Below are 12,060 nucleotides of genomic sequence, written 5' to 3' on the forward strand. Positions count from 1 at the left end.
CGTTGGTGGCCAAAGTTGGCTCACCAACGTTGATACAAATGTTGCTCCTGACAGCCTGACTGTGTCTTCTTCAAACAAGAATAACTTGAGCTACAAAGCTCCAAATGAAGTGATTCCAAAAGCATTAGAAAGTAGGAATCTAGAACTTTTCAAGCATATATGGCACTACATAGTGGACACTAAATTTGAGGGGAAAAACTGGCCCCAAAAGTGCAAAAATGAACATAGTATCAACCTGTAGTAAGGCCAGCTGACCTCTTCACCTTCCATGGAGAATAACTCGAGTTTTAGAGCTCCAAATGATGCGCTTCCAACGGCATTGGAAAGTAGACATTCAAGGCTTTCCAACATTATATAATAGTATGGGGTGGACAATACGTTTGAGCTTCATAATCCGGCATTGTTACCAACGTTGGTGTGCCAACGTTGCCTCCAATGTTGCACACCAATGCCAACGACCCCGTCCCCTTCAAAGGAGCATAACTTGAGTTGTAGATGTCCAATTGAGGTGATTCCGGTTGGGTTAGAAAGCGAAAATTCAGAGCTTTCCAACCATATATAATAGTCTATAGTGGGCATAAAATTGGCAACGTTGACAAGAGGGCAAAGTAACATTCCAAGGCTTGAGGTGCAACATTATGCAAAAAAGAAAAGTTCTGGTGCCAACGTTGGAGGAAACGTTGGTACACCAACATTACCCCCAACGTTTTGCTTTCTGAAAATTGAAAAAAATAATCCACGCGTACGCGTACGTGACGCGCACGTGTGGATAGGCCAACATTGGAGGGAGCGTTGCCAAGCCAACGCTGAGGCCAACGTTCGCGATGAGCTTTCAAAAATTGGAGTTGGAAACTTTGCATCGACGCGTACGCGTTGACATACTTTTTCAGCCCAACCATGCGCACGCACAGGCAACGCAGACGCGTGAAGTGGCAAATTCTACCATCCACACGTACGCGTACGTGTACGCCATGTGTACGTGTGACTGCGCGAACGTTGGTGCACCAACGTTGAGTCAAACGTTGCTGGCAACACCCAGACTTCATTTTTCTCAAGTAACGTTTGATCCAACGTTTTTATACAAACGTGGACACCAACGTTAAGGCTAATTTCATTCCAAAATGCACTAATACAGAATATGAATGATAATTGCCAACGTCCATCATCAAAGAATCACTCCTAACTACTTCAATCAAGGCCAAGGCCCACATCCAAGTATTTGAAGATCCAATTGCAGATGGAAAAAAGGTTATAAATAGAAGAGTTGTTGAAGATTGAAGGGAGCTCTCGGGAGGCCCTTAGGGGGCTCTGGGAGTTCAGAACTCTGATTTTCATTTTCTCTGCATTTCTTTTTCGTTTTATGTATTTTCTTTTCTTTTCTTTTCTTTTTCTGTAATTGGGAGTTAGCCAGTCAGAAACCCAATTCGGAGAACTCTCTGCATAATTCTCTTTTCTGCAATTTTAGTTTACTTCTGCAATGTACTTTTCTTTTTTACTTTCCATTTCCAGAGCTATGAATAACTAAACCCCTTTCATTGGGTTAGGAAGCTCTGTTGTAATTCAATGGATCAATAATAGTTTTCATCTTCTTTTTCTCTCTTTTTTCTTGATTTTGTTAGAAAGTTTTTTATCTTAGTTCAATTGGATAGTTGTCTTAACAGAGAAGCTATTCATAATTGGGTTTTCTCTGATCCTTGAGAAAGGGATGAGGAAATCATGTTAGAAAGGCTTTCTCACATTGGATTAGGTTGGGATTTGGATAGATATTGTGCAATTTAATCCTACCAATACCTTGATCTATGAATCTGTGTGGTATAATCAGTGATGACCGAACGTCATCTCTTCCCATGAGCAATTAAATCAAGACATTGGGCAATTGTTCAAGCTTAGAGAGATTGGTGAGCCAAGACATTGGAATCCAATCACCTAAGATTGCCAAGCAATGTCAATGAATGCATTGATTGAGAAAAAGATGAAAATGATTTGATCCGAAGAATTCAATATCTCCTAAAACCCAGTGAATCCCCATTTCTGATCTTACCCATTTTCTTTTACATTCTGCTGTTTACTTTGATGCTCAACAACCCCATTTTCTTTTAATTTCTTGCAATTTAAGCTTATGCACTTTAATTAACTGCAATTTCCTTTCTGCCCTTTAATTTCTGTCATTTACCTTCAGTTATTTACATTTCTTGCACTTTAAGTTTTTCGCCAATTTACATTCTGCTACATACATTCAATTTCTGATTCAGTTCAACTAGAACAATTCTCCAATTAACGTTGATCAACCAACCAATCCCTGTGGGATTCGACCTCACTCTATAGTGAGTTTTTACTTGACGACAATCCGGTGCACTTGCCGGTGAAAATTTGTTGAGAGACAAGTTTTCGTGTATCAATTATTAAACTAATTATCACTTGAAAATATTTTTATTCATTTTAATTATATTAATTTTAATTATATTGATACAATTCTAATTCTTATTTTATTCAATAATTTTATTAGTAGCAAGTTATTACCTTAATAGTGACCCATTTATAATAATAATAATAATAATAATAATAATAATAATAATAATAATAATAATAATAATAATATATGGAGTTGGGCCGAGTTATTCCATTCATGATAAAAAATAATGATTCTAATTATGATATGATAAAATCACATAATTTTAACAAAACAAATATATAATGTATAACTAACGTAAATAATAAAAAATTATCTTAATAATTAATAACTAATTTATATATTTATTTTTGTTCTAATAAAATCTATATATAGTATTTTTTTGTGTTACATGAATTTAGATTTGAGAGTTAATATATTTTTTTAAATTTACTAATTTTAATTTTTTATTAGATATGGACAAATAACAATATATAAAATACAAAAACTCTTTTAAATACATTATAATAATATTTCGACATTTTGTTGATCCGTAAATATATAAACAATCATTTGTAACGTTTTTCTTTCTCTTTTAATTATAAAAATATTTTATATTTTTTATTTAATATTCAATCATGCGTACAATTTCAATCTCATTTCAACAAAGTATATGATAGGACACAACTTGATATAGAATATTTGCATGTCCGACTAGTGTTATTGAATACTTTAGTTTTCTTTGCAATATGTCAAATACATGGATATAACATTCTAACAAAATATCCATACTTCGTATAATTCAATAAAAAGAATATCAACATATCCCATTAAGTCAAAAGTAGATCCAAATCTCGGCTATCCAAAACTATCTTGAAACAAGCCACCAAAAACTTGAGTTTCAGAAAAAAATGTTGCCCACCCTGAAAAAGAATATATTGAGAACAATTCCTGGAAAAAAAATTGCGAATGTTTGGTTGTTTGTTGGATCAGTTGAGGAGTGATTGTTGGGAGTGAGGGTGAGGATCTGAATACGGGAGCTGAGATAAAGAATTGAGTTTGTAAGTCCTTAGTTTTTTAGCGAGTGGAGATACTTGCAAAGATACTCCAATACTAAAGTAAGTGTCCATACGATAAGACGGCTAGATTAAGATTATGGTGATGTACATGTAGAGAGGGGTAGGTGTCTCTCCTTTATTCCTCTTCATTGGGTGGGCCCTCCCAGTTGTCCTGAAACTTTTACTAACTACCCAGACTTCTGCTAATAAGATCATGTCACGTGAAGGACACGTTACTCGGATGGAATGTGGACCCGTCAGGTCGCGAATCTGTCTGATAGTCCTCTGGTTCTTGTTAGACTAGGCCAGAACAGAGAATATATTGCGAACCACGCCTTTCAGATGCCACTTATTCATGTAAAAAAGGAACACATTATTCTATCAACAACTGAACATTGTTAGAATCTATGATAATAATTCAGGAGAAAACTACTTCTTCAGACGCTGTGAGAATGTACAATCTATGGGAATATACAATGAACAATGTCTATTTATTGTTATAGACCAATGATACAATCTAATAATGATGATAAAATTAATTTAATATCAAACTAAAAAAAATATAAAATCAATCCATAAATGCTATAATAATTTATAATATCTTAAATATATTATAACATCTTCTCTCAAATTAAACTTGCAACCTATGAAAAGAAAGGAAATAAAAAATTAAAATAATATATAAATAAAATTCTTAGAAATTTTGAACCATTGCAAAGATTTCAAATGCAAATAAAATTGTAGAAATTATGGGTGCAAACAAAATTACGTGAACTCGAGATGAAGATAAAACGACGAATTGTAGAAGGAACTGCTGAAACTTAGTATACAGATAAAATTTAGGGTAGAAGAACGTCGTTTGTGCCCCCACTCAGCAAAGACAGAGAAATAAAAACACCCAGTAATCTCCTTGAGAATACACAAGGTGATGAGGAGAGACTCTTTAGGAATCACACTTCTCAATTAACAATGACGTGAGACCCTAGGACACTAAGAAGTTTTTAGAGCACGATCATGTGTAGCGTATACCGAGAACACTTCTACGAGGAACTACCACAAGGTAGCTCTCAAGTCAAAGTGCAGCCCATCTAAAATTGGCATACCAAAACCACAGTGGGGCCTCAATGACACTCAACGATATAAAGACTGGTAACATGAAAAAACATGATGTTGGCACATGACCTCCTAGTTTGGGGGCATTGTTTCGAACACCTTATTTAGGAGTGAATCCCGCTAATCTATATTTAGTTCTTTAGGACACTTAGTCCAATCAAAGAGTGGAATCAATACTTTGTGAGTAGTCTTATTAGAAAAGCTTAAAGCTCTATTTTATCTTATCTTATCTAACTCGCGTAAAACATTGCATAAAGGATGAAATTGAACCAATAACCAAGCCTACTCCCTCTTCAAGTAATGCAAGGGAAACAATTAGAACCTCCAAATATGATATAAATATATAATACCTTTTGTTTTATAAACCCATAATTTCACCACACTGTAAGAGTCTTTTTACTTGAGCATTGTTGTCCTTTTGTGGGTATCTTCTCCATTTAATCGACAATCTGCTACCGTTTTGCACACCTGAATTTCTCAGGTCCAGTCAAATCAACCTCCTATCTTAAACATTGCTAAAAATATAGTAAACGAGGAACTCAAAAGGATTTTTATACCTATGAGGATGCAAGACTTAGAGAACAATGACTTTGATTATGATAATTGACCTTCAAACTTCTTGTATGCATATATTTGACATATCTAAGATTTTTTTATGGGTTGATTTTGTTATTGTTGCAAAAACAACTGTTGAATCCTATATATAATAAAAAACAAATGTAAAGATGCAATTCAACTCTTCTATTTTTATGAATATTAATACAATTCCATACTATAAAATGGGACACTTCAGCCCTTGATTCTGTTTATCGTAAAAAAATGTGGGCCCTTTTGTCATCTCTATTAATAACTAATAATAAAAATGGCCTAACTAGCACATTAGACTGATGATCTACAAGGTTAAGTGTCATGTTGTTATTGTCACATTAATTAGGAATTGATGAGCGGATATTTTATATGTTTTTTCTCATCACTTTCATATAGTTTTTAGTAGTTTTTATTTAGTTTTTATAGGTTTTAGTGTTAAATTCACATTTTTAGATTTTACCATGAGTTTTTGTATTTTTGTACAATTTCAGGTATTTTCTGGCTGAAATTGAGGAGTTAGAGCAAAAGTCTAATTTAGAGACAGAGAAAGCACTGCAGATGCTGTCTGGATCTGACCTACTTGCACTCAGAAGAGCTTTTCTGGAGTTATAGAAGTCCAAATGGATCTCTCTCAACGGATATGGAAAGCTGACTTCTAGAGCTTTCCAACAATATATAATAGTCTATACTTTTCTTTGGATTAAAAGGCCCAAAACTGGCGTCCAACGGCAGCTACCTGCCCCCTTCCAGGCGTCCAGCGCCCAAAGACCAGAGACCAATGTACAAACACCCAAAGAGGACCTCCAAGCTAGTGTTCCACACCCAAGAGACCTCATAGCATGTGGATCTCATCAAATCTCAGCCCAAACACTCACCAAGTGGGCTCCAGAAGTGGAGTTTAGCACTAGATAGACTATTTTTCCCTTATTAGTCATTTGTTTAGTATTTAAAGTTAATTTTTACATAATCATTAGGACAACACAGACCTTTTACACACCATTCATGTTTTTCATTGTATTTTTACTTCAGTATGAGTTTCTAAACCTCCTAGGTGGAGGGGAGGAGCCCTACTGAGTCCTATGAATTAATAAAAGTACTATTGTTTCTTCTCCGATCCGTGTTTGATCTATCTCTAAGATGTATATCCGATCTTCATCATGGTGAATAGGATGATCTGACAAATTAGCTCTGTTCATCACATTAAGATGAACGTTCTTGACAAATACCCACGTCTACTTGGGTTCATGTGAATACGTGACTGAAAAGCACGAGCCAACAGCTATGTTAATACATCTCTCAGACGGTTAATCCACGATTTCGTTGGGGACTTCTCAAGACACCAGTTCAGCCAATTTTTGGAGAGATTAGGGTTTCCGTTGTATAGGCTAGAATCCATAGAAGTAGCGTTCTATGATCCGGAAGATTCGACCTTGTCTGGGGCGCTTTAGGCAGGACCGACAGGGAATGACTGCTAAGCACTTCACCCTTCATCAGATTGGATGACCACGGCCAATGGCGTTCAATCTGTAGCAGAGGAGATCAATGACCACGGCCCATGGCGTTGATCACATACAACCTGCCATAGAAGAAGATCATTCACAAGCAGAGAAGACAGTAGTACCAGAGTTAACTCAAAAAGGAGAAGCAACTCCAATCCTTTACCTTATTCCTATCACTGATTTTAATATATACAATATATTCCTTTCATGAATTGCCCTTGCATCTATCCAACAACCTTCCGATCTGCTTGACTAAGACCTGCAAGATAACCATAGATTGCTTCAAACCATAATCCTCGTGGGATCGACCCTGACTCGCTCAGGTATTACTTAGACGACCCAGTACACTTACTGGTACAACAGTACGAAAGTGTGAAGATTCATGCTACCAAGTTTTTGGCGCCGTTGCCGGGGATTGTTGAGTTTGGACAAACTGATGGATTATCTTGCTCCCTATATCAGGTAATTTTTATTTTATTTGAGTCTTTTAATTTTTGTTTTCTTCTTATTTTTTTGAAATTTTTTTTAAAACCTTTTCAAAAATATTTTTCTTTTCTTTGCTTAATTTGTGTTCTTGTTGAGTCTTTTATTTTTGGTTTCTTCTTTTTCAAAATTTTTCGAAAAAATCAAAAACCTTTTTAAAAATATTTTTTACTTTCTTTGTTTAATCTTCGTTCTTTGTTTGAGTCTTGTGTGTCTTGTGTTCTTGTTCTTGTTGAGTTTTTCATGTTCTTTGAGTCTTTCTTTCAAAAAAAAATTAAAAATAGTTTCTTTGTTTAAATCTTGTGTCAAGTCTTTAAGTTTGGTGTTTTCTTGTTGCTTTTCTTTTAATTTTCGAAAATTGTGTTTTGGTTTTCTAAACAATTTAAGTTTGGTGTTCTTTTTATGTTCTTGTGTTCTTTGAGTCTTGTTCTTTGCGTTCTTGAGTCTTTTTTGTGTTTTGATCTTAAAATTTTTAAGTTTGGTGTCCCCTTGTGTTTTCCTCCAAAACTTTTGAAAATTAGGGGTGCTAGATCTAAAAATTTGAAGTCTTGTGTCTTTTGTGTGTTTTTCTCTTTCATCATAAAATTAAAAAAAAAAAATCTTTTCTAACTTAACTTTAACCAAAATTTTCGAAAATTATAAATAAAAATTTAGATTTCAATTTTAAATTTTTATCTTATCATATCTTAGTTGTCAAGTTTTCAAAAATCAAATCATTTCAAAAATAAAAATCATATCTTTTTTTCAAAAATCTTATCTTTTTCAAAATCATATTTTTTTCAAAATTTAAAAATCTTATCTTCTTCAAATTTCAAATTTTAAAAATCAAATCTTTTTCAAAATCAAATTTCTAATTTTATCTTTTTCAAATCTTTTTTGTTTCTTATCTTATCTTTTCTAACTTCCAATTTTAAAAATCATATCTCTTTCATAATAAAATTTTTTATCTTATCTTTTTCTAATTTCAAATTTTAATTTTAAATCTTTTCCTATCTTATCTTCTATCTTATTTTAAATTTCAAATCTTTTCTTAATTAATATCTTATCTTCTCTCTCTTATTTTTCAAAACTTCCTAACTAACTCCTCTCTCCCTTAATTTTCGAAAATTATCTCTCTTCTTCTCTCTCTTCTTTTTCAAAACTTCCTAACTAACTCCTCTCTTCTTAATTTTCGAAAACAATATCTCTTCTTCTCTCTCTTCTTTTTCAAAACCACCTAACTAACTCTCATCTCTCTTAATTTTCGAAAACTTCTTCCTTTTCTCTCTTTACTATTTTTGAAAATTCACTAACCAATTTTAAAATCTTTTTAAATTATTAACCATAATTTTCAAAAATTAATAAATTAAATAAATAAAAAAAACAAAAATATTTTAATTCTTATTTACGTTTTCTACTTATACTTCTTCTCTTCTCACTTCTAATTATTCAAACTCTACCCTCCTCTCTATTTTTCCTTCTTATCTTTCATCCTCTCTTATTTACTTCTATCCCTATTTTCAAAGTATTCTTCTTCTACTTCTTTTATTTCTTTTCTATCTTCTTCTTCTTTCTTCACATCTCACTTTAAGTAGGAGTTTCTTGCCAATTGGCACAGAGAGCTTTCTTCTTTTCCATCTTTCTTTTCTTTTCTTCTTGTTTATGACCAGGAACAGGGATAAAGAACCCCTCTTGACTCCTGATCCTGAACCTGAGAAGACTCTGAGGAGGCGTTTACAACAAGCTAAAGCACAACACTCCGGAAGAGACCTTTCAGAAAGTTTTGAACAAGAAACAGAGGACATGGCCGAACCTCAAGAGGAGGCAAGAAAGGTCCTTGGTGACTTCACCATGCCTACCTCTGACTTTTATGGTAGAAGCATCTCTGTACCTGCCATTAGAGCTAACAATTTTGAGCTTAAGCCTTAGTTAGTCTCTCTTTTGCAGCAGAATTGCAAATTCCATGGACTTTCAATGGAAGATCCACATCAGTTTTTAGCTGAGTTCTTACAGATCTGTGATACTATAAAGACTAATGGAGTTAATCCTAAAGTCTACAAGCTGATGCTCTTTTCCTTTGCTTTAAGAGACAGAGCTAAGCTATGGTTGGATGCCCAACCAAGAGAGAGTCTTAACTCTTGGGAAAAGCTGGTTAATGCTTTTCTGGCTAAATTCTTTCCTACTCAAAGGATGAGCAAGATTAGAGTGAAAGTTCAAACCTTCAGACAAAAAGAAGGTGAATCCCTCTATGAAGCTTGGGAAAGATACAAGTAGCTGATCAGGAGATGTCCTCCTGACATGCTCTCAGAGTGGTTAATCATAGGCGTGTTCTATGATGGCTTATCTGAGATATCCAAGATTTCATTGGATAGCTCTGCAGGTGGATCCCTCCACTTGAAGAAAACACTGCAAAAGCAAGAGAGCTCATTGAGATAGTTGCAAACAACTAGTTCATGTACACTTCTGAAAGGAATCCTGTAAACCATGGAATCCCTCAGAAAAAAGGTGTTCATGAAGTTGAAACTCTGAATGCCATCTTGGCTCAGAATAAGATCTTGACCCAACAGGTTAACATGATCTCTCAGCATCTAACTGGGATGCAAACTGCAGCTGGCAGTACCCAGGAAGCTTCTCTTGAAGAATAAGCTTATGATCCTAATCAACCCACCATGGAGGAGGTGAATTATATGAGAGAACCCTATGGAAATACCTACAACCCTTCATGGAGGAATCATCCTAACCTCTCATGGAAGGATCAACAGAAACCTCAGCAAGGTTTCAATAACAATCCAGGTGGAAAGAACCAGAATAGGTTCAACAATAGACCATCATTCCCATCTTTTCAAGAGAATATGGAAACCTTTAAGTAGAGCCTTTCTGACTTAGCCATTCTAGTCTTCAGCCTCACTAAGACCACTCATAGTTTCATTAACAAAACAAGGTCCTCCATTAGAAATTTGTAGGTACAAGTTGTAACACCCTAATTACCCTAAGCCTTACCTCATGCCATAAAGTAAAGGTTAATCAAGGGTTACGACAATTCTAAGGCTCATACATAAATACATATGTAGAAGGAATAATAATTCTAGAAGTTCGATGAAGAAAATAACTCAAAAACAGGATTTGAAAAGCGCAAAACATACTCACGAAGCTACTAACTTAACTCATAATATATAGATATAATATAACAAAATATAAAAGTATAATAGCATAAGAATCTAGCCACGGCTCGCGGAGTTTAAGCCGGCTAGCAATATACAAACAATACAAAAATCTGAAGATTTAAAATAGCTTATACAAGTTTTTCCTCTCAAAGTAAGCCTCTAGGCAAAAGTAAAAGCAAAAGTGAGAATGCAAATCAAAATAACCCTGCTAGCAACAAAATAGAAGAAGATACTCCGCTCTGCTACCATCAAACAACTCACTGAGGTGGGTTGCGACCTGCATCTGAAAAACAACAACAACATATGGAATGAGAACCGGAGGTTCTCAATATGGTAACAGTACCCAGTAATGTAAGATGTAAGATCCCGGGACGCCAGAGGCAATCCTAGAGATTTATACCAAACAGATATTCAAGCTTAAATGAGATAAATAACTTAAACCGTAAATAATAAACAAGGTATCTGATCTTAGGGGATTTCTAACTAAAACTAGTCACCGCTGTCCCACAGCCTTCACCAACCTACCCTCAGTGCGATCCCATCGCCACCGCCTACCTAACTTCCTCAGCACTAGATATACACAGATAATGCAAGCAAAGAAAACACAAGTAGTACTCATATATATAACAAGTAATTCAAGAAGCAAGTAGGCATATTATACAATTAGGCAAACTCAAGTAATCAAAGCAGGCAAACATATAGAAGATGTATATGATGAATGTCTGCCTTATTGGCTGTGATATCACATGTCGGTTAATGTGCTAAACCCGGCAGGAAATCCAGACGGCAACTCCCGGATTAGACTATCTGTTGCGCATACTCAGGAGGAACAGTTCCAGGGGATAAGTGCCCTACCACCTTCTCCTTTCAGAGGGAAACGTTCTGAGGGAGAGTGCCCTACCACCATCCTTTGGATGCTGCATAATTCCGTGAGTTAGTGCCCTACCACCTTGCAACCAGAGAGAAACCCATGCTCAGGAGGAATAATTCCGAGGGATAAGTGCCCTACCACCTTCTCCTTTTAGAGGGAAACGTTCTGAGAGAGAGTGCCCTACCACCTTCCTCTTGAGCGATAAACATGAGTGGAAAGCCCAGCTTCAAGTCTCACATCCGAACGTAGGCGGGAGACTTCCACAGTCCCTACGACGGATAACATTGCATATCATAATCATGTATTCAATCTCAGAGGCCACTCCTCATAGCACACTTCTACTCATACTCATTTCATCAGTCATAACCATTCATTTCCAAGTTTTCCAACTCCTCACAACCATCATCAATTCACAACTTTCTATTCCGAACTCAGTAGTTTGTCAATTTCTCAATTCACATACCATTCCTCTTTCGCACTCCACCAAACCTATGCTCAGTACACCAGAAACCTAAGCCTCCGTCCTCTCACTTTTCAAAATAAAACCAAACCAAATCTTTTAAAACTTTACCCATGTTCTAATACCCAAAATAAGCCCAAGAGTCTTAAAATGGTGTCACAGAAGCATACAAGCTTGTTGGGAAGGTGGAATAGTTGAAAACAAAGTTTAAGTTTGAGAAACAGGGCGTGTGCGTACGCACAGGGGTGTGCGTGCGCACGCCCAGGAGAGTTTTCAAAAGTGTGCGTACGCACAGGTGTCAAATTTGTTAATGTATGTTTGCTCGCACAACCTGTGCCAGCGCCTCCAACAAACTGGCCTTCCCAACATGTGCGGACGCACAGGTCTGTGCGTACACACAGGTCACAAATCCTCATTGGTATGTGCGCACACAAGCTGTGCTAGCGCTGCAAACAG

The 12,060-nt window shown here is 35.6% G+C and overlaps 1 non-coding gene across 1 annotated transcript; it reads right to left on the reverse strand.

Moving 5' to 3' along the window:
• Positions 1-9,305: 9,305 nt before the first annotated feature.
• On the reverse strand, positions 9,306-9,412 carry LOC112781539 (small nucleolar RNA R71). Its single transcript, XR_003192312.1, has one exon. It is a non-coding gene; the product is annotated as a small nucleolar RNA R71 (small nucleolar RNA).
• Positions 9,413-12,060: the final 2,648 nt, after the last annotated feature.

The sequence above is a fragment of the Arachis hypogaea genome, chromosome 19, assembly GCF_003086295.3.
Source record: "Arachis hypogaea cultivar Tifrunner chromosome 19, arahy.Tifrunner.gnm2.J5K5, whole genome shotgun sequence".
NCBI classification, from domain to species: domain Eukaryota; kingdom Viridiplantae; phylum Streptophyta; class Magnoliopsida; order Fabales; family Fabaceae; genus Arachis; species Arachis hypogaea.